This window comes from Schistocerca serialis, chromosome 2 (genome assembly GCF_023864345.2).
Source record: "Schistocerca serialis cubense isolate TAMUIC-IGC-003099 chromosome 2, iqSchSeri2.2, whole genome shotgun sequence".
NCBI classification, from domain to species: domain Eukaryota; kingdom Metazoa; phylum Arthropoda; class Insecta; order Orthoptera; family Acrididae; genus Schistocerca; species Schistocerca serialis.
The window spans coordinates 437,488,576-437,509,273 of NC_064639.1; positions in this window are offsets into that span (position 1 = coordinate 437,488,576).

The window sequence follows — 20,698 nt, forward strand, 5'->3', positions numbered from 1 at the left end:
AGTCCCTCGTCAGTGCAGTTCTTATAAGAAACAATGCGAAACATTGACACTGCCAGAAATGGCATCTGCTGGCAGACAATGTGGTCACATATATATACCAGGATCTTTAAGAAATAATAATAAAAATGTAGGTGTTTCTTGCACAAACTGTTTCAAAAATGTAATGTAAAAAATGGTCCATGTAGTTAGCTGATGTTGGGTAATGTACCATCAACAAGGATAAGAAAATATAAAAATGTAAGTATAAAATTTGTGTTGCATGATAATGAAAAAGGGAGAAAGTGATAACTCATGCTGGCATATAGCCTGCATCTCTTGAATAGAATCAAGGGAACTTCCAAGATTAACATTCCCATCCAAGGAATGGATCACAATCAACAGCATCATATGCACACAAGTCATGAGTCACTTCAGAGACATTTCAAAGAGTAACAGTTACTGAAATTCATGGAAGAAATACAAAAGGAGATAAACGGGTAGCTTTGAGAAATGAAATAGTGTAAATAGCAGAGCAACAACTAGGCACAAAGACAGGATGTAGCAGAAATTTTTGGATAACATACAAGATATAAAATTTAACCAGTGGAGAATCCAGGATGGAGTAATGATAATATTATGGAAAGGATACATTGCTACTCACCATATAGTGGAGATGTTTAGTCACAGATAGGCCTTCATCCAAATTAGACAACATAAACACACATTCATAAAAATGCAACTCACACACATATGACAACAGTCTCTGGCTGCCGAGGCCAGACTACAAGCAGCAACACATATTGGGAGAAGCAGTCTGGTTTGTGAAGGTAGGGAGGAGACCACTGCAAGGAGGGGGAGGAATAGCAGCGTACGGATGACGGTGGTACAGTGCTACTTGTGGGAGCATAAAGGGACGAAGTGGACAGGGTAGAGCAGCTAGGTGCAGTTTGGGAGGGCAGGATTGAAGGAGGGAGACAGGGGCAATGGAAAAGGAGAGAAGTAAAAAGACTGTGGGTGTTTAGGCAGAATAGAAGGCTGTGTAGTGTTGGAGTGGGAACAGGGAAGGGGATATATGGGTGTAGAATAATGACTAACAATGGCCGAGGCCAGGAGGGTTATGGGAATGTAGGATATATCGCAGGGAGAGTTCCCACCTAAGCAATTCAGGAAAACTGATGTTGGTGAAAGGATCTGGATGGTACAGGCTGTGAAACAGTCGTGAAAATGAAGCACATTGTACTGGGCAGTGTGCTCGTCAACCGGGTGTTCCAGCTGTTTCTTGGCCACAGTTTGTCAGTGACCATTCATGTGGACAGACAGCTTACTGGTTGTCATGCCCACATAGAATGCAGCACAGTGGTTGCAGCTTACCCTGTAGATCATCTGAGCAGTTTCACAGGTAGCCCTGCCTTTGATGGGATAGGTGATGCTTGTGACCAGACTGGAGTAGGTGGTGGTGGGAGGATGTATGGGACATGTCTTGGTTCTACGTCTATTACCAGGATATGAGCCATGAGGCAAGGGGTTGTGAGCAGGGTTTCTGTGGGGACAGACAGGAATATTGTGCATCTTCGGTGGATGGAAAATTCCACTGTGGGAGGAGTGCGAAGGATAGTTGGTAGGACATTCCACATTTCAGGACATGACAAGAGGTAGTTAAAACCCTGGTGGAGTGTGTGATTCCATTGCTCCAATTGCTAGGTGGTACTGAGTCACAAGGGAAATGCCCAATGCCCCTCCATGGCCACACAGTGGGACTTTGGGAGGTGGAGAATGACTGGAGAGATAAGGCACAGGAGATCTGTTTCTGTATAAGTTTGGGGGATAATTACAGTCTGTGAAGGCACCAAAGAGACGCCTGGAATATCTTGAGAGGGACTGCTCTTCACCACAGGTGCGACTGTGATTGATGACTAGGCTCTATGGAATGGACTCCTTGGTATGGAATGTGTGGCAGCTGTTAAAGTGGAGATATTGCTGGTGGTTGATAAATCTGATATGGATAGAGTTACTGATATAGCCATCTTTGAGGTGGAGGTAAACATTGAGGGAGATATGTTGTTGGGTTGTGGAGGACCAGGTGAAGCCAATAGGGAGAAGGTGTTGAGGTTCTGGAGGAATGTTGATAGGAGGGTCGTCACCATTGATCAGGATGTGTGTGTGTGTGTGTGTGTGTGTGTGTGTGTGTGTGTGTGTGTGTGTGTGTGTGTGTCCTCTTTACTGATGAAGGCTGGGGCCAAAAGGTATATTATATGAGTGTCTTTTAATCGTGCCTGTCTTCATCTTTACGGTAAGGAGCAATCTATTTTTTCCTGTCGATATTCCTACCTGGAGTTGTCATTGTTTGATGTCTACATGAAATATAGATTTTGCATGCATGAAAATTAAAGAAACACTCGGTAAAGATAGAAGCAGCTGTATGAACATCAAGGGAGCAAATGAGAATACAGTGCTAATTGTAAGTAAACAAAGAAAGGTTGCAAGGTGGAAGGAACGCATAGTATGACCATCCAAAGTAAAGAATTTGAAGACATGAAAGACAGGAAGAGGAAGTGGTTGAAAATGAGGGGCAGAGAGGTATGTGATACTGTTTAGCATAAATGTCATGAAAAAATGTAACAGTGCAACATTATGTGCCTCAGTGTTTATGTGTTTGAGCATTACAATTCAGAGCTACAGAAACTGTATAAAAATGTATTTGTGTTCATTTGCTAGATATAATCATAAGGAATCATGAAGGTCATAACTATGGGTGGATATTACTGAAACTAAAAGGGGAGTTTGTTCACTAGATAACAGGAGTCAGTGATAAACTGCATAAAATATATTAAGGATGCACCAGTGCAGTTTCTGGCCACATAATTAATGGGAGTGTACCCAACTTTAGTACTTATCAGATTGATCACCTTAAAGGAAATACACATGTTAATCAAAACAAAATTACTCATTGTGGAAAGGAATGAGCAGTGGAGGAACAAAATCCCAGCTGCAAAGGAGAAACTGCATTATTAATGGAAATGATGTAGGTTTACAGCAGCTAAGGCACTTGTGCAAGTATGTAAAGAACAAGGTGCAGATGGACTTCAGTCGGTCGAGTAACATGAAAACAGCTACAATAGAACAGCCATAATGAATTTATTTATATCTGGTTTTGGAGGGAATAAAATCATTAGAGGAGAGGTAAATAGATCCATATGCAAGGTCGTTGAAAGGATATAAGGTATTTAGATTTTTTTGGGACTAAATCTAATAAGACGTGCCAGTGTTGCGTGAAAAATTTCATGGACCGTGTCACTACAGATTGTTGTTGGCTTTTTGTTCTGTTCATTACAGGAAAATACTGAAATTATGAGCTCTCATCATGTAGAATAATGACTGAGAGTGTTTGTGTCTAATGTATAAATCTCATATGATTTGGAGAGTTAATGTTGTTAAAATAATATACACCTGAAATCATGAGCTCTCATGGTGTAGAATAATGACCAAGAGTGCCTGCGTCTAATGTGCAAATCACATATGATTAGGAGAGTTAATGTTGCTAAAGTAAAATACACACAGAGAGGAAACAAATAAACAGTAAATCATGAGTAAAGTCAGAAGGTATAGAAATATGATAACTCAATCATTCTGATCAGAGAGTGTCTTGATACTTGTAATACACTTTGATATATTCGCTGATATAATGTGATTTATGCTGCCTTTCTACAGGTTCTGTTCTGTATTCCTTCTTCATTAGGCCTTCAGGAAGGAATATGTATGTTGTTAAAAATTATAGATTTTATTACAGTATTTGTTCTGCATTTGTGTTGGGCTTATTATAGAGGACACACTTTTAACACTTTAATTGAGCAGATGTTTCTCTCAATCTCAATATGGCAGGTAATAATTGTGTACAAACATTTTCAGGTGACTAACCTCATGTGGAAGTGTTTGTCCTAATAGGTAAGGAGGCATTGTCATGTGAGAAGTCCCCACATTTGTTTCAGACGTAGAAAACATCTTTTGTGGCATACCATGATCTATAATTTCCACAGACTCTGACTGAGTACTTTCCACAGAGATGTGCGTGGTACTGACTGGGAACATTTCAGTACTATTTTCTGATAGTATCAACATTTTGGTGGTCATGTTTGACAATACACTCTCTGAAGATGATTCATGTTCTCTTTTAACTGTAGAGACATATGGGTCACCAGTGCCATAAGAAACATCTGTGGTAGACAAAAGAGGAGCTACAGCACTTGAGTCATACCATATGTCTGAGGCAGTCTCTTGACCTGATGGTGTTGATATGGTGACTGGTATACTTTGATGTAAGTTCATTTCAGTTTCACTGATGTTCAGTGCACTATTAGATACAGCTTCAGCAGTTATTTTTCTGTCTTCCATTGGAACAGCAGATGTGAATAAAGCAGAATCAGGAAAGGTGGTTGGGATACTGAAAGTACTTGACATTATCCAGTCACTGTGCTCTGGCAAGAGTTGCTGAGAGTCTGGTCGAATGCCTGCAGCAGATATGTTGTGAAACTGCTGTTCGTGTTCAGTTTCTTGAATTATTTCACCAATGTGTTTGCTGTGAAACGACATTGTTGTGATAGTGCTTGGAAACTCTGAAGGTGTACTGTAACTGCTCACATCAGATGTAGTCATCCAAGTATTTTTTGAACTGTCTGTGGAAGTAAAGCCAGAAATATGCAACATCTCATTATCTAATGTAGATGTTTCTTGAAACATTTCAGAGGTTACTGTTGATTCATTAACAACAACATTGTAAGCCGTCATATTTAAAAACAATTCAGTTGTTACTTCTGTTTCTCCAGATTTGTATTCTGTCATTGATTCTGATGTCTCTAGAATACTAATTTCTGAATATTGGTTGTCAGATGTGCTTGACACATTATAAGAATCTTCATTTGTTGTGCTAAAATTTGTAATATTGTAATTTTCAAATAATGTCTCTGAGGATATAGGTTTTATGCTAGGCATTGGACTTGACTTAGTTCCTGTGTCACTACCTTCAGTACTGGACAAGAGATCCTCTGATGAAGTGTGGTCAGATGATACAGCCTCTTCAGTGTCTGTTATTGTAGACTGGAGGTCAGTTGTGCTTACTGCTGTGCTTTCTGTAGTGCTTTCAGAAGATGAAATCGTCATTTTTGAAACGAAATCTTGAGAATCTGTCGTCCATTGGTATGTGTAGTCTGTAGAACTGTCATGTGTGTGTGCACTAGTGACAGGTAGTTCGCTGGAAGTAGTCTCATATGTTTCAGGAGTCTCAGTTATTGCACTTTCTGGATATGGGACAGAGCCAGAAACATCTACGAATGGTGTACTTGATTCAGTTGTAGAGAAATCAGACACAGTCGGGCCTAAAGTAGTATGGTCAAAGCTCAGTGTTGCTCCTGTGTTCACAGAGGAAATTAATTCTATGCTATCAGTTATTGAAAGCAGAACAGTTGCTTCTAGTTGCCTGTCAGTTGTTGAACGTGGCACAGTTTCTTTTAATTGGCTGCCAGGTGTTGAAAGCAGAGCAGTTTCTTCTAATTGGCTATCTGAAAGTATATGAGATGTTGCAGAATGTCCACTTTCGTTTTTTGTATACGACAGGCTTATTCCTGATTCAGTTACACTTCCATTCATTGAGTAAGATGACTCGTGCAAAGTTACATCATTGGAAGCTGACTGTAGTAGCATGTCAGGCGTTGTTTCTGTTGTAGCAGTAACATCAGTCGTGGAATCTAAATTTCCTTCCTCATTTGCTTCGATAGTTCTGTTTATCTCTGATTGATCCCCTTCTGTATATGCAAACACATCTGCTGTAGTTGTTGAAGGCTGACCCTCACTAGTCTGTTGGTCTCTTACTGTTGACAAGGAAGACAGTTCTCCACTCTCGGAATATTGTAGTACTTTTGCTGTAGTTACTTCCAATGCTGAAACACTAGCTGCTGACTCATCAGTCCCAAGTGTTTGACTTGGCTCTATTGTACTTTGAGCCATATTGTTTACTGTAATAGAGCTTGATGTTCTTATTGTGGAATGATGCCCAACAGTTGTGATCCCTTCTTTCTGTGAAGCAGTATAAGAGAAAACCTTTTCTGGAGTGTGGTCAAACTGGAATTTTTCACCTAGTCCTTTCATCATAGCCTGTACTTTCGGGGCATCCATCACAGATGTAGTCTCAGTGAGACTGCCAGTCAGATATGTAGATTCATCTGTAACATCTGTGGAATAAGTAGTGATGGAAGGAGAGACTGTGGAAACGAAAGATATCCGAGACTGCGAAACAACATCAGTATCCATTTTTTCTACTTGCGAGACTTCTCTGGACTGGTCGGTTTTTGATGGAACAGTAGTGGCAACACTGTGGTTAATGCAGTCGTATTCGCTGATCAAAGATGGTGTTGTTCCGTCGGAGGCAGCACGAGCTGCCGTGTGTGTGTGGTTGGCTCGGGCACGCGCCGCCTTGAGCTGGCGGAGGTCTGTGATGTCAAGATCTGCACGCGCCAGTTCCACGGCCTGCTGGTAGACTGCCGAGCAGCCCAGTTCGTCCTCGGCGGCCAGGCAGTCGACGACGCGATCGCAGCGCTGGTGCATCGGCAGGCAGGTGCCCGAGCCCAGCTGGCACGTCATCCCGGGGCACTGCTGCAGCGGCCGTGTGGCCGGCAGCCGCCAGTCCTCTGCGGCAAAAAGGAACAGGGGACCACTCAGTTGATATGCATCATGACTTTCTGATACGAAAATATCTTACAACTGTTCCAGCAAAATCCTCACGGAGATAGTTCAAGAAACAGTAGTGTAGTATCATAGTGAGTAACTTGAAACTTTTAAATATATCCAATACCTTCTGTACTGCATTATATTTAAATTTACTTTCAAATGCACAAGTACTGCGGTAGCAATATCTTCATGTGAGTGACTGCCATCCAAAGAAATTGTATACACTGATCGGCCAGAACATTATGACCACTGATGTATTATCGATATAAATCCATCCAGGTTATAGCTGCGTCCCCTGGTGAGGAATGACTGCTAGTCAGACACACACGGTACATGCAGTGTCAGTGAGCGTGCTGTTTGTGTGTAGAATGGGGAAGGCACATGATCCGAGGGCAGGTTGTGAAGGCCTGGAGGCTTGGCACGAGCATCTAGAAAACTGCACGCTTTGCTGGGTATTCAACGAGTGCTCTGAGGAGTGTCTTCAACACATGGCGAAACCAGAGTGAAACCACATCCACACTTTGTCGGGTTGGGCAGCCACCCCTAATTAAAGATGTTGGACATCGTAGGCTGGGCAGACTGGGAAAACAGGACAAGCGGCGAACTTTGCCGGAACTAACACTGGACTTTAATGCTGGGTAAAGTGTATCTGAGCACAAAGTGCACCGAACACTCCTACCGATGGGCCCCTGCAGCCAACAATCCGTGCATGAGCCAATAGTAACACTACAAGATCAGAAACTACGATTGTAATGGACACGCGGCCACCAGAGCTGGATACTGACGCAGTGGCAATGGGTTGCATGGTCTGATGAATCTCGATACCTACTTGGACACGCCAATGGGAGGCTGCGAATCCGTCGTCTCCCAGGTTCAAATGGCTCTGAGCACTATGGGACTTAACTTCTGACGTCATCAGTCCCCTAGACTTAGAACTACTTAAACCTAACTAACCTAAGGACATGACACACATCCGTGCCCGAGGCAGGATTCGAACCTGCGACCGTAGCGGTCGCGCGGTTCCAGACTGTAGCACCTAGAACCACTCGGCCACTCCGGGCGGCCGTCTCCCAGGGAACAGTTCCTCGACTCCTGTACTGTGGGACAGAGACAAGCTGGCAGCGGCTCCATTATGCACTGGGGAACATTCACGTGGGCATCCATGGGTAGAGTGGAGCTCGTGCAAGGCACCGTGATGGCCAAGAAGTATCATATGGTGGTTGCAGACCACATATACCCCTTCATGACAATCATGTTTTTTGCTGGCATTGGCACATTTCAGCAAGATAAAGTGCCATGGTACAAGGCCAAGATTGTAATGGAGTGGCGAGTTCCAATTGATGTGCTGGCCCCCAAACTCGCCAGATCTGAACCTGATCAAATAGATTTGTGATGTGATTGAACGTGGCTTCAGAGCTCATCGCCTCCCTTCTCGGAATTTACGGGATTTAGGTGACCTGGGTGTGCAGGTTTGGTGCCAGCTCCCTCCAGCGATCTACCACGGGTCACCGCTATTATCTGTGCAAAGGCGGACATACCGGCTATTAGGTTGGTGGTCATAGCATTCTAGCTGATCGGTGTATAATGACAATGATAAGTTTCATGCTGCTAATAGCGCGGACTCGCTGGTTCTTTACGTGTTATGAAATAACACCTATCAGGACGTGTGACCCCACTTCTCTTTCACGTCTTGTTGTAATCAGTTTTGTACTCACTTCTGAATGAATACGATTGTGATTTTTCAGGTATGATATTTGAAATTATAGTAAAAAGTGTTGTCTCGTGTGCGCGTTCTTAGTAGAAAATGATATATCAACTTTAAATCATATTCTAAAAACTGAGCTGCAATATCATCTTCTGTAACAGATTAAAAATCTCCAGCTATCGGAATATAAATGAAGTAATGAGCCTACAGCTCTATTTACAATTTCTTTTGTAGTATGCTTTGTTTCATACTTTTATCTGGTGCGCGTAATTGATAACTAAAGTCAGTTATCTGGGTGGTTTTTCCGATCCTGAATTGTTTGTTACGAAGTACGATTGTCAGACTTTAATTAATAATATTACAGCGAAGTGGAGCGACACTGTCCCTTTCAGCTCAGGACGGGAGCAAGTGCAGGAACTATGTGGCTCAAGCTTAAAAGAATAGTTTACCATGCACTGGATAGATATGTACCCAGTAGAACAGCTTGGCCGGCCGGTGTGGCCGAGCGGTTCTAGGCGCTTCAGTCTGGAACCGCGTGACCGCTACGGTCGCAGGTTCGAATCCTGCCTCGGGCGGCATGGGTGTGTGTGATGTCCTTAGGTTAGTTAGGTTTAAGTAGTCCTAAGTTCAAGTCACTCTAAAGAAACTCCCAAAGGAACAGGCTACTGCACAACAGTTGTTGAAAAATGGTCCAAATGGCTCTGAGCACTATGGGACTTAACTTTTGAGGTCATCAGTCCCCTAGAACTTAGAACTACTTAAACCTAACTAACCTAAGGACATGACACACATCCATGCCCCAGGCAGGATTCGAACCTGCGACCATAGCGGTTGCGCGGTTCCAGACTGTAGCGCCTAGAACTGCTCGGCCACCGCGGCCGGCGCAACAATTGTAAAACAAAGCAGAGGGCCCTATCTATAGACCCGCTGAATGAAATGTTTGCCTGTTAATGGCAATGCCTACTGCTTCAATGCCTACTACCGTAGTAAAATATAGCTGAAAGGTCTTTCACAAACCCAATAAAATTCTGGTGGTACGTAAAGGCTGTTAGCGGCAACAAAGTTAGTGTCCAGGCACTCGCAGACGGGGAAGAAACTGAAACTGGAGGTAGCTAAGGAAAAGCAGAAATGCTTAACTCAGTTTCCAAATATACCTTTACAAAGACCTTTACACGAGACTATTGTCCCAGATTAATTCTCGTACCACTGAAAAGATGAGTGAAATAAATATTAGTGTGACGCTGAGAAACAATTGGAATCGTTAAATTGAACGAAGCTCAATGGCCCAATTGAATCGCTGTCAGATTCTATATCCAATTTTTGGCCGAGTTAGTGTCTCTTCTAACAATAATCTATCGTAGATCACCTGAAAAACAGAAGAAAACGTGCCCAATTGTTGAAAGACACCAAAGGTTACACCAGTCTACAAGGAGGATGGCTGAAGAGATCCACAGAACTACTGTCCAATATCCTTGATACCCCATTTGTAGTAGAATCTTAGAGCTTATTCTGAGTTCAAACGCAATGAACAACTTTCTTCGTGCCAACCAGCATGGATTCCGAAAACATCGATCATGTAAAACGCAACTTGCATGGCGTCTTGAAAACCATGGATCATGGCAGTGAGGTAGATGCAATGTTACCCCATTTTCGGAAAAGTTCAAAAAAATGGCTCTGAGTACTATAGGACTTAACATCTGAGGTCGTCAGTCCCCTAGAACTTAGAACTACTTAAACCTAACTAACCTAATGACATCACACACATCACACATCCATGCCTGAGGCAGGATTCGAACGTGTGACCAGAGTGGTCGCGCGGTTCCAGACCTAAGCACCTAGAGCCGCTTGGCCACACCGGCCGGCTTTTACGAAAAGCGTTAGACTGAGTACGACATCTACGCTTATTAACAAAAATACGATCGTAAGGGGCAACAAGCGAAATTTGTGACTGGATTGAGGATCTAGCCGAGCGGTCTAAGGCGCTGCAGTGATGGACTGTGCGGCTGGTCCCGGCGGAGGTTCGAGTCCTCCCTCGGGCATAGGTGTGTGTGTTTGTCCTTAGGATAATTTAGGTTAAGTAGTGTGTAAGCTTAGGGACTGATGACCTTAGCAGTTAAGTCCCATAAGATTTCACACACATTTGAACATTTTTGATTGAGGATCTTTTGCTCGGGAGGATGCAGCAAGTTATCTTGGATGGAGTGGCACCAAGAGAGGTGGAATTTCGGGTGTTAATAGTAACCTCAAACTTTTTGCAGACGGCGTAGTTATCTACGATGACTCCCTTCTTTTCCCTGCTATAGCAGGACATGTCACTCATATGAGAAGAACTTTACGGATCAGTAAAATTTTGATTGTTTACTTATGTGAAGTTGATATTATGCAAAACTAATTTTACATATCATACTGGACTGCAGGTGCACAAAAATTTTGCATTCGATTCAGTAGTGCAAAAAAGGAGTTCTCAGAATTCTTTTCATGATAACAGAGATACTTTACAGTATATTTCTCCGTGCTACGTCACTCCATTAAGAACGTTTTCGCTTCACGCTAGATTTCACGTGCGTATTTTACGTGTATAAATAGAGTAACTTTGAACATCTGTATCTCGGAGGCGGATAAAGATATAAACAAAATTTTAAAGGTCCGACATCCGGATCTTAGGAATACTCATACATCGCAAAAATTTCAGCTATTTGCTGTGCATAGCCATCTTGGAATCCACTGCTCGGTTTTGATACCCAAAAACCATGTTTTTGCGATGTTTCTCGCTAAGTGCTAAAGATTTTTGAGAACAGGAAGATGGTACTTCTATGCCTAGAGAATATACCCTTAAAATTTGTGCAATTTTGTGCGGTTAGTTATTTAGATATCCGCTGCTGACGGCGAAAAAAATGGTGGATAACGCTTTTTTCGGATTTTCTCAGGAGCTGCCCAAGGACTAAACAGTGCCTCCATAAACCACTTAAGACACACCGTCGATCACATCTAATGCAAAAAGAACCAACCGATTTGCTCCATTTCCCTAAGCTAGAAGAAGTATGTAATATTTAAACTTTGACCCTGCACCGTAGTGTAGTTACAGTAAGACGATCCTTCTATTGGGTATAAAACAGTCCCCAGCCGAAGGGCTACACAAAACACTTGACCCTATCTTTCTGTCACCAACAGAATTCCAAGTATGACTCCAGGAAAATTCCCGTTTTTATGCGCGGCGTTTTGGAACGTATTGGTAGAGGATGCTGTCGTTTGCGTACCGATAGTTACTTATGGTTCACAGCTCGTTGGAAGTAATAACGTACGTGCTTGGCTACTTAAACTCATTATATTTCCTATAAGTCTATCTTTTATTTATCTTGACTCTATTTTCAGGCAGTTTCCATTGGGATGCTTGGGCCTTGGGCCTTGGTTTCGACGTCATTCCCGTATACTCATGTTTCCAATCAGCTATTATAACTTTCTTTAGAAGTCCTATATCGTTTTTGACTTCATTCAGCAATTCCTGACCAATGTCTATGCGACATCGGTTTTGGTCGAAATTCAGCAGTTTTGGGACAAACTTCGCTGCTAAATATTTCAAGCCGAAAACATTGCTTGGCATGAGCCAAAGGATATGTAGATATCATCAGTAGCCCCTTTGATAGGATTCGGCGATTTCCCAGAACTATTTGCTTCACTCCTTCCACATTGTCATCAGTGATTGATGTCCAGGGCGTCCAGGGCGGTTGTCAGCTTCAATGTCCTCTCGACCTTCTTTGAAACGCTTATACCACTCGTAAACTCTTGTCTTACTCATAGTAGGTTTGCCAAAAGCCGCAGTCAACAAATCGAATGCTGTGCTGCACTTTATGCCACTTCTCAAGCAGAATTAAATGCAACTTTTTGGATCCATCTTTTTCGAAAGTAAAAATGCGCCGAGCACTCGAAAAGACATACAGTACAATCTTTTCGACTGTTAAAAACAAACTAAACATTCAAAACAGCTGAAATTGCAAATGTAAACCAGGAAAATGTGTGACAACGAGACGAAAAAAGTTGAAAATCGAGTGTATAAAGACTCCGAAATTAAAAAAATTCCCGTTATTCTTTGATCACATCTCATATTATAAAAATGTGTGTATGAATGTATGTCGCACATCTCCTCCTAAACCACTGGACCGATTTCGTTCAAACTTGGTACACATATCACTCACTGTCTGGAAATCACTGCTGAGGGGATAAGAACCACCTACCTATCAAAGAGGCGGGGATGAAAAAGCAGTGAGCCCACGATGCCCAAATACCCATACTTTGGTCATCTAGTGTTGGTGAATGTGAGCACATACAACTTGCAAAAACTTTTGCACTTAATCGCATACCTCTACGACACATTTTCTCGCTGACGGCTCCCACAAAATGACGAAAGGATAAAAGTTTTCGATAACTGCATTTTCACTGTTCACGCAGGAAAACTTGTGTATTACTAACAGTATTCGCGCCAGATTTGGTAGACAATATTCATATGTACTATTGAACATACCGGAAAAATTATACCATTGTACGGCACACAGTTCAAAAGATATGACGTCATAAACACGGCAACGCGTGAAAAGCTGCCGCATCACGCAAGACGTTTAAATTTATTACTTCTTTAGTACTAACTCTGTTCACAAAACATTTCGCAAACAGGAGTTACGTAGACCACTGGTGTACTGTATCATCGTACAGTACGTAGTTCAGGAGAAACGACGTCATAAACATTGAGCCGTGTGAAAATGAAACTGCAGAGCGAAATTCTCTAGAGACACAGGTGAACTATGTGTACAAATACATGTGATATATGATTAATATAAGTGAAATATAACTGCCATTATGCGTACGTGGTCAAGGCCACGGGTGAAAAGCTCATCCTAAACACCTGGAACGATTTTACCAAATTTGGTACACATATTAGTAACAATCTGGAAGAATACTATGGGGGGAGGGGAGTTACGTAGTCTTTTTCGAAGGGCTGGTGTCTACAATTCCTTCAAATCTGTTGTCATAACACCATGTCGTCAGTAGTCGTTGCACTACTATCAACTACACTGAAGAAGCCAAGAAACTGGTGCTCCTTCCTAGTATCGTGTAGGGTCCCCACGAGCATGCAGAAGTGCCGCAAAATGACGTGGCATGGACTCGACTAATGTATGTAGTACTGCGGAGGGTACTGACACCATGAATCCTGCAGGGCTGTCCATAAATCCGTAAGAGTACGGGGGGGTGGAGATCTCTTCTCGACAGCACGTTGCAAGGCATATGCTCAATAATGTTCATGTCGGGGGAGTCTGGTGGCCAGCGGAAGTGTTTAAACTCAGAAGAGTTCCTGGAGCCATTCTATAGCAATTCTAGACCTGTGGGGTGTCGCATCGTACTGCTGGAATTACCCAAGTCTATCGGAATGCACAATGGACATGAATGGATGGAGGTGATCTGACGGGGTGCTTACGTACGTGTCACCTATCAGAGTCGTATCTAGACTTATCAGAGGTCCCATATCATTCCAACTGCAGACGCCCCACACCATTACAGAACCTTCACCAGCTTGAACAGTCCCCTGTTGACATGCAGGGTCCATGGATTCATGAGGTCGTCTCCATACTCGCACACGTCCAACCGCTCGATACAATTTGAAACGAGACTCGTCCGACCCCCAGGCAACAGGTTTCCAGTCATCGACAGTCGAATGCCGGTGTTGACAGCCCAGGCGAGGCGTAAAGCTTTGTGTCGTGCAGTCATCGAGGGTACACGACTGGACCTTCGGCTCCGAAAGCCAATATCGATTATGTTTCGTTGAACGGTTCGCATGCTGACACTTGTTAATGGCCCTGCATTGAAATCTACAGCAATTTGCGGAAGGGCTTCTGTCACGTTGAACGATTCTGTTCAGTCATCGTTTGTCCCGTTCTTGCAAGATCTTTTTCCAGCAGCAGTGATGTCGAAAATTTGATGTTTTACCGGATTCCTGATATTCACGATACACTCGTGAAATGGTCTCACGGGAAAATCTCCACTTCATCGCTACTTCGAAGATGCTGTGTCCCATCGCTCTTGCGCCGACTATAGCACCACGTTCAAACTCACTTAAATCTTGATAACCTGCCATTGTAGCAGCAGTAACCGATCTAACAACTGCGCCAGACTCTTGTCGTCTCATATGGGCGTTGCAGACCGCAGCGCCCTGCTTTTTTACGTATCTCTGTATTTGAGTATGCATGCCTATACCAGTTTCTTTGGCGCTCAGTGTATCTGTGCGATCGATCGGTATGATGTCAATGATGCGAATCAACCGACCTTTCTCAATAGTTTGAAAGATAAGCTGTTCTCGGACACTATCTGGGCCTGTTGTGTATAATCTCTACCTTAAAACTTCCACTTATGTTAGACGGATGTAAAAGCCATCGTGGTTTTACCCATTATTCATGTGTAAGAACAGCTTTTTTACATACTTCAAATAAGTTCCAGTAAGGATGAAAGTTTAAAAAATATGTGCCACGGCCAAGGAAATACTGGAGTATCGGTTTGGTAATGTTTGGCCACAGGGAGCGAACATTTTCCATTCAAGGCCATGAACTACTGACTGTATTTTCCTGGTAGAGACAGCGGGCCAGAATAAAAAAAATACTAAAAATACAATGTAATACTAATGATTGAGAGAATTTCACACTTTGTGAGTGCAATGTTCAGCAGCCAGAACGGTATGGTCCTTTGTTACAAACAAGCCAAAGAGTTCGCTCTGATTACTGAAAACGAAGAAGTGTTCATAGTCCTGCGTTGCTCCACACTCTAGAATCATCGTCACTGACATCCCACTTCTTCAAATTAGTCTTGCAACTTGTCGCTATTTCTGTTCTCAACTTGTTGAGGGTCTTCCCAAGTCTCGTATTTTACATGGCAACTTGGTGGTCAATAATCCTCCAGGAGACTTCGTTACCCACAGCTCAGTTCGGCGAGCCTTTGCTGCAGTCGAAATTTGTGCGGTTGTGAGGAGGAATCTTTTTTTGGATTTCAGTCGTGATGGACAAGCATGATTGCCAAACAATGGATGCTTTGGATCTGTTTCTTGATTCTTCTATTCAATCTCTGCTGCTGCCTGTCTTCTTAGATATGGAGGTGCTACTCGCATGGGTGGAAAGATCTTATTGACTGGAGTTGGTCTCAGGCACCCTGTGACTACGCAGCCTATCTCATGAAGAGCCACATCAACATGATTAGCATGTGCAGACTGGAGTGGCGTATTCCGCAGCAAACAAACATACAGCAAGGGAGGATACATGGAGGGCGCTGGGTGGAGCTCCTCATGTGGTGGTGGTGGTGGTGGTGGTTGTTGGGATGTTTAAGGGGGACTAAACAGCTAAGGTCATCAGTCTCCTCCTCACGTGGTGTTTGTCAATATGCAGCTGATGTCGTTCCTGGTGCATACCTTCTGTCATGCGTCCGTAGTGCTATTTTTAAGTTAAGGTACAATCCAGTTTGAACCTGAGGTGTGTGTGATGGACACAGCGATTTAAATTGCGCCCTTTCTAGGTGATGTTCAGCTTTCTTTTTTCCTCCTTATTGCGTACCTGAAATGCACACCCTTGAGATCTGCCCCCCTCCCGCCGGAGGTTCGAGTCCTCCCTCGGGCGTGGGTGTATATGTTGTTCTTAGCATAAGTTAGTTAAGTTAGTTTAAGTAGTGCGTAAGTCTAGGGACCGATTACCTAAGCAGTTTGGTCCCTTAGGAATTCAAACGCATTTGAACATTTTTGAGATCTGCCCATACTGGATTTCAAATTGTTGTCGTCATAGCAGATACTAAGTAGATGTTAGCTTGGAATCTAATTCTTGTAATGTCGCTCCTCAAGCAGCGGCATCTGTGTCACCTGTGTAGATGAGGGCCAGGTTCCAGTGATGATTGGCTGACCAGCGGTATATACTGGTGTATATGGTAGTGGTACATATGTTGCATAATGCGAGTGGCTGACCTGTGTTCTCGGTGATCCAGGAGAGGTAGGAGGCGACCCTGGTGTAGGCGCCCGGCTCTCCGGGCCTGGCGCAGCCCTCGCCGTGGCTCACGACGCCGCCCACGTACCAGCGCCGAGGGTCCTCCGGGCTCCTGTGGGCGACGGCAAGCTTACTAACCAGTGATACGTGCTCACTGCACAAACACTACTTGGCGCCAAAAATTTACACTTTAAATACACTCTCGGAAAAAACACTATTTGAAAAACTCGTAAAGATATGAATGCAAAAATGGTTCAAATGGCTCTGAGCCCTATGGGACTCAACTGCTGAGGTCATTAGTCCCCTAGAACTTAGAACTAGTTAAACCTAACTAACCTAAGGACATCACAAACATCCATGCCCGAGGCAGGATTCGAACCTGCGACCGTAGCGGTCTTGCGGTTCCAGACTGATATGAATGCAATTACGGTCATACATTAACTGGGTCCCAGAGCTGAGAGTGGGACAAGCAGATTCCCTGTTGTAATTGTTTGAGAGAAGCTTTCCAGTTCAAACGTCTTACAGCCAAGACAAACAGTTCGGAAACTGGTTGACGTTGGAACGGGAGGCGGATAGAGTTAATTTTAACCAGCGGAAGAAAAGGTGATATGCTCCTCTCCTCCTGTGTCACTGCAGTACCACGTTGGGCATATTTCTATAGGCGTGGAGTGCTCATTATACGGAGAGAGCGCGTCATAAAGTTATATTAGTGAAAAAATGCAGACTGAAAACATAGTTTGGTGACCTCAGAGCCCTTGCGATGAACCTACAGCCATTGTCATGTGTTCACCACTTTAGTTAAAACTACACTACTGGCCATTAAAATTGCTACACCAAGAAGAAACGCAGATGATAAACGGGTATTCATTGGACAAATATATTATACTAGAACTGACATGTGATTACATTTTCACGCAGTTTGGGTGCAGAGATCCTGAGAAATCAGTAACCACAACAACCACCTCTGGCCGTAATAACGGCCTTGATACGCCTGGGCATTGAGTCAAACAGAACTTGCATGGCGTGTACAGGTACAGCTGCCCATGCAGCTTCAACACGATACAACAGTTCATCAAGGGTAGTGACTGGCGTATTGTGACGAGCCAGTTGCTCGGCCACCATTGACCAGACGTTTCCAATCGGTCAGAAATCTGGAGAATGTGCTGGCCAGGGCAGCAGTCGAACATTTTCTGTATCCAGAAAGGCCCGTACAGGACCTGCAACATTCGGTCGTGCATTATCCTGCTGAAATTTAGGGTTTCACAGGGATCGAATGAAGGGTAGACCCATGGGTGGTAACACATCTGAAATGTAACGTCCACTGTTCAAAGTGCCGTCAATGCGAACAAGAGGTGACCGAGACGTGTAACCAATGTCACGCCATACCATCACGGCGGGTGATACGCTAGTATGGCTATGACGAATACACGCTTCCAATGTGCGTTCACCGCGATGTCGTCAAACACGGATGCGACCATCATGATGCTGTAAACAGAACTGGGATTCATCCGAAAAAATGACGTTTTGCCATTCGAGCACACAGGTTCGTCGTTGAGTACACCATCGCAGGCACTCCTGTCTGTGATGCAGCGTCAAGGGTAACCGCAGCCATGGTCTCCGAGCTGATTGTCCATGCTGCTGCAAACGTCGTCGAACTGTTCGTGCAGATGGCTATGGTCTTGCAAACGTCCCCATCTGTTGACTGAGGGATCGAGACGTGCCTGCACGATCCGTACAGCCATGCTGATAAGATACGAGGCCGTTGGGATCCAGCACGGCGTTCCGTATTACCCTCCTGAACCCACCGATTCCATATTCTGCTAACAGTCATTGGATCTCGACCAACGCGAGCAGCAATGTCTCGATACGATAAACCGCAGTCGCGATAGGCTACAACCCTACCTTTATCAACGTCGGAAACGTGATGATGCGCATTTCTCCTTACACGAGGCATCACAACAGCGTTTCACCAGGCAACGCCGGTCAACTGCTGTTTGTGTATGAGAAATCGGTTGGAAACTTTCCTCATGCCAGCACGTTGTGGGTGTCACCACCGGCGCCAACCTTGTCGGTTAAATTTCGCATCTGTAGCACGTCATCTTCGTGGTGTAGCAATTTTAATGGCCAGTAGTGGAAATTATGCCTCAGACCGGATATTACATGTATATTTTACGTGCGTTAGTATGGTTACTTTGAACCTATGGGTCTCGGTAATGGGCAACGATACGATGCCGTCGAATATCGAGCCAAGAGTGGTGTGCCGACCACCGCAGAACACTGCAGAGCAAAGCCATGACACGAAGCGTCAGTGAGATGCTAGGAAGAAGCCGTGCCTCCCGTAGTTCCGAGGCGCCACCGCCGCGCCTCTGCCGTGCAGCAGCGTCACCAGACGCCAGAGAGCAGTTCTGTTCAGTATCGGATCCTGTCCACTTCCAGGAAGTTCCTGTCTGAGTAACGTCGTTGTGCTGCCTAGTCGCCGTGATGGAGCCCGTAACAATCGTCAGAAGGTGCGTTTGCACTTGTGCACCGTGCGACTATACTTACCCCACACCTGTGTGGGTTGCTTGCCTCTTCCTGAACACGTGCGTGCGTGTGATTCGATTCACACCTCTGTTCACGTCTGGCGCCCTCGATTGAACTGTGACTATGCGCCAACACTATCAGAGCTGTGTCAAGTTTTCTCGTAACTGCAGTGAAGCCACAGTACGGCTATTCTGAATCTTTATCAATTCGCCACTCAGTGATCGTGGCTCATTTAGTGTGTTCTGAACTCTAAGTCCACATGTGCAGTTTCTTAGTTACAGCCGAGCTTAACGAGCAAAGATAAGTTTTGTTGTAATTAATAAAGTATTACTTATTCATAGTGTTCTAAATGACTGAATTATTACTAGCCACCTCAGTGTCCAAGAAGTCAGCCACAACAAGTGAAGTAACGCCGAGAATGCAGCTCACGATTTTCTCACTGTGGCATATTGTGCAACTAACCCTCTCTTGCAGCAGGGTTACTTTTCTGTTTGTGTTTGCTGTTATATTGACTGTTCACGAAGTCTCTTCCGGATGTGTCTGTAACGCAGGCTATACAGTTGCAGGAACAAAGGATTGAGCAATTATGTTTGTTTACATTGTGCGATTGTATTGTGACGGTCCTGCCATATATTTCATGAGAGAAGACGAGAAGTTAGAAATTAATACTAAAAACAAAAATACGACTTGAATAACGCAGTGTGGAGATGGAAGGTGTAAATATAATAAGACTCTTGATTAGTGTGTGGATTCCGCTGATGTAATAACCTCAAAACTGAACTTGTTAATTTTATAACACTTATTAATGAAAGAATATTTTAATATTTGTGATGAATAATTTTAATGAATATGATATCAACGTTAAATATAAATTACTATTTGTGGCCAAATGTTGTTGGTCACAGACGGACTTTGACTAAAGTAGTTGGTCACGTGACTCGCTGAGCTGAGAGCATACAGAGGTGTCGTCGGGGTCTTTTGCTGGAGGATGCCGATCTAGTAAGGTCATTCAGGCGGCGAAGCACCGCTCGGATATGTGACCTAAGTAAGGCATTTTGGGAGTCTGTTTTAACATTAGAACTGAAATATGTTTCAGTGCTTCTGAAATACCAGTAGTCAGCTATCTTTTGAGCAATACGTAAGGTTTTTTCGTACATAATTTGCCTGCAAACTGCTTTTCATGCTCTGGTAGACACGTGGCCAATGCGGCTTGTTCTTCAAATAATATCGTGTTGAATCTCCTGTTGACTCACCGCTCGATTGTGAAGTGCTGTCATTGTATCAAGTGTTTCAAAAGCGTTAACGTGTTTGTCTTATAATTCACTGACTGTGATTCATTGGCCACTTCATAAACTAAAACGTGCACATAAGGGCGTAAATACAACGGTGCACAAGCGTTCCCCTTAGCAGCCGAACCATCTGCTAATTGTAGATTGCTCACTTGCCCATTCGGTGGGAAAGTAGTTTTGGTTCCTGTTATTGTAGTGTGACAGGTTCGATACGTGTTTATTAATGTACGATATTTCCCTTATATGTTGCACTTCCATGTCCAAACTATACGGTGTTCAAGTGTCAGGTGCTTCACCCTCTATACGCAAATGTCAGCATTTGAGAGAAGACGTATTGTTGGGCTCAGAGAAGCGATTGGAGTAATTGTGAATCGCTCGCCATTTGAATAAGAGCGATGCCGCTATTCGACCATGTCGGCAGGAATGGGTGAACCATGGCCGAACATAGCATCAAGAAGGAAGTGGTCGACCAAGATAGACGA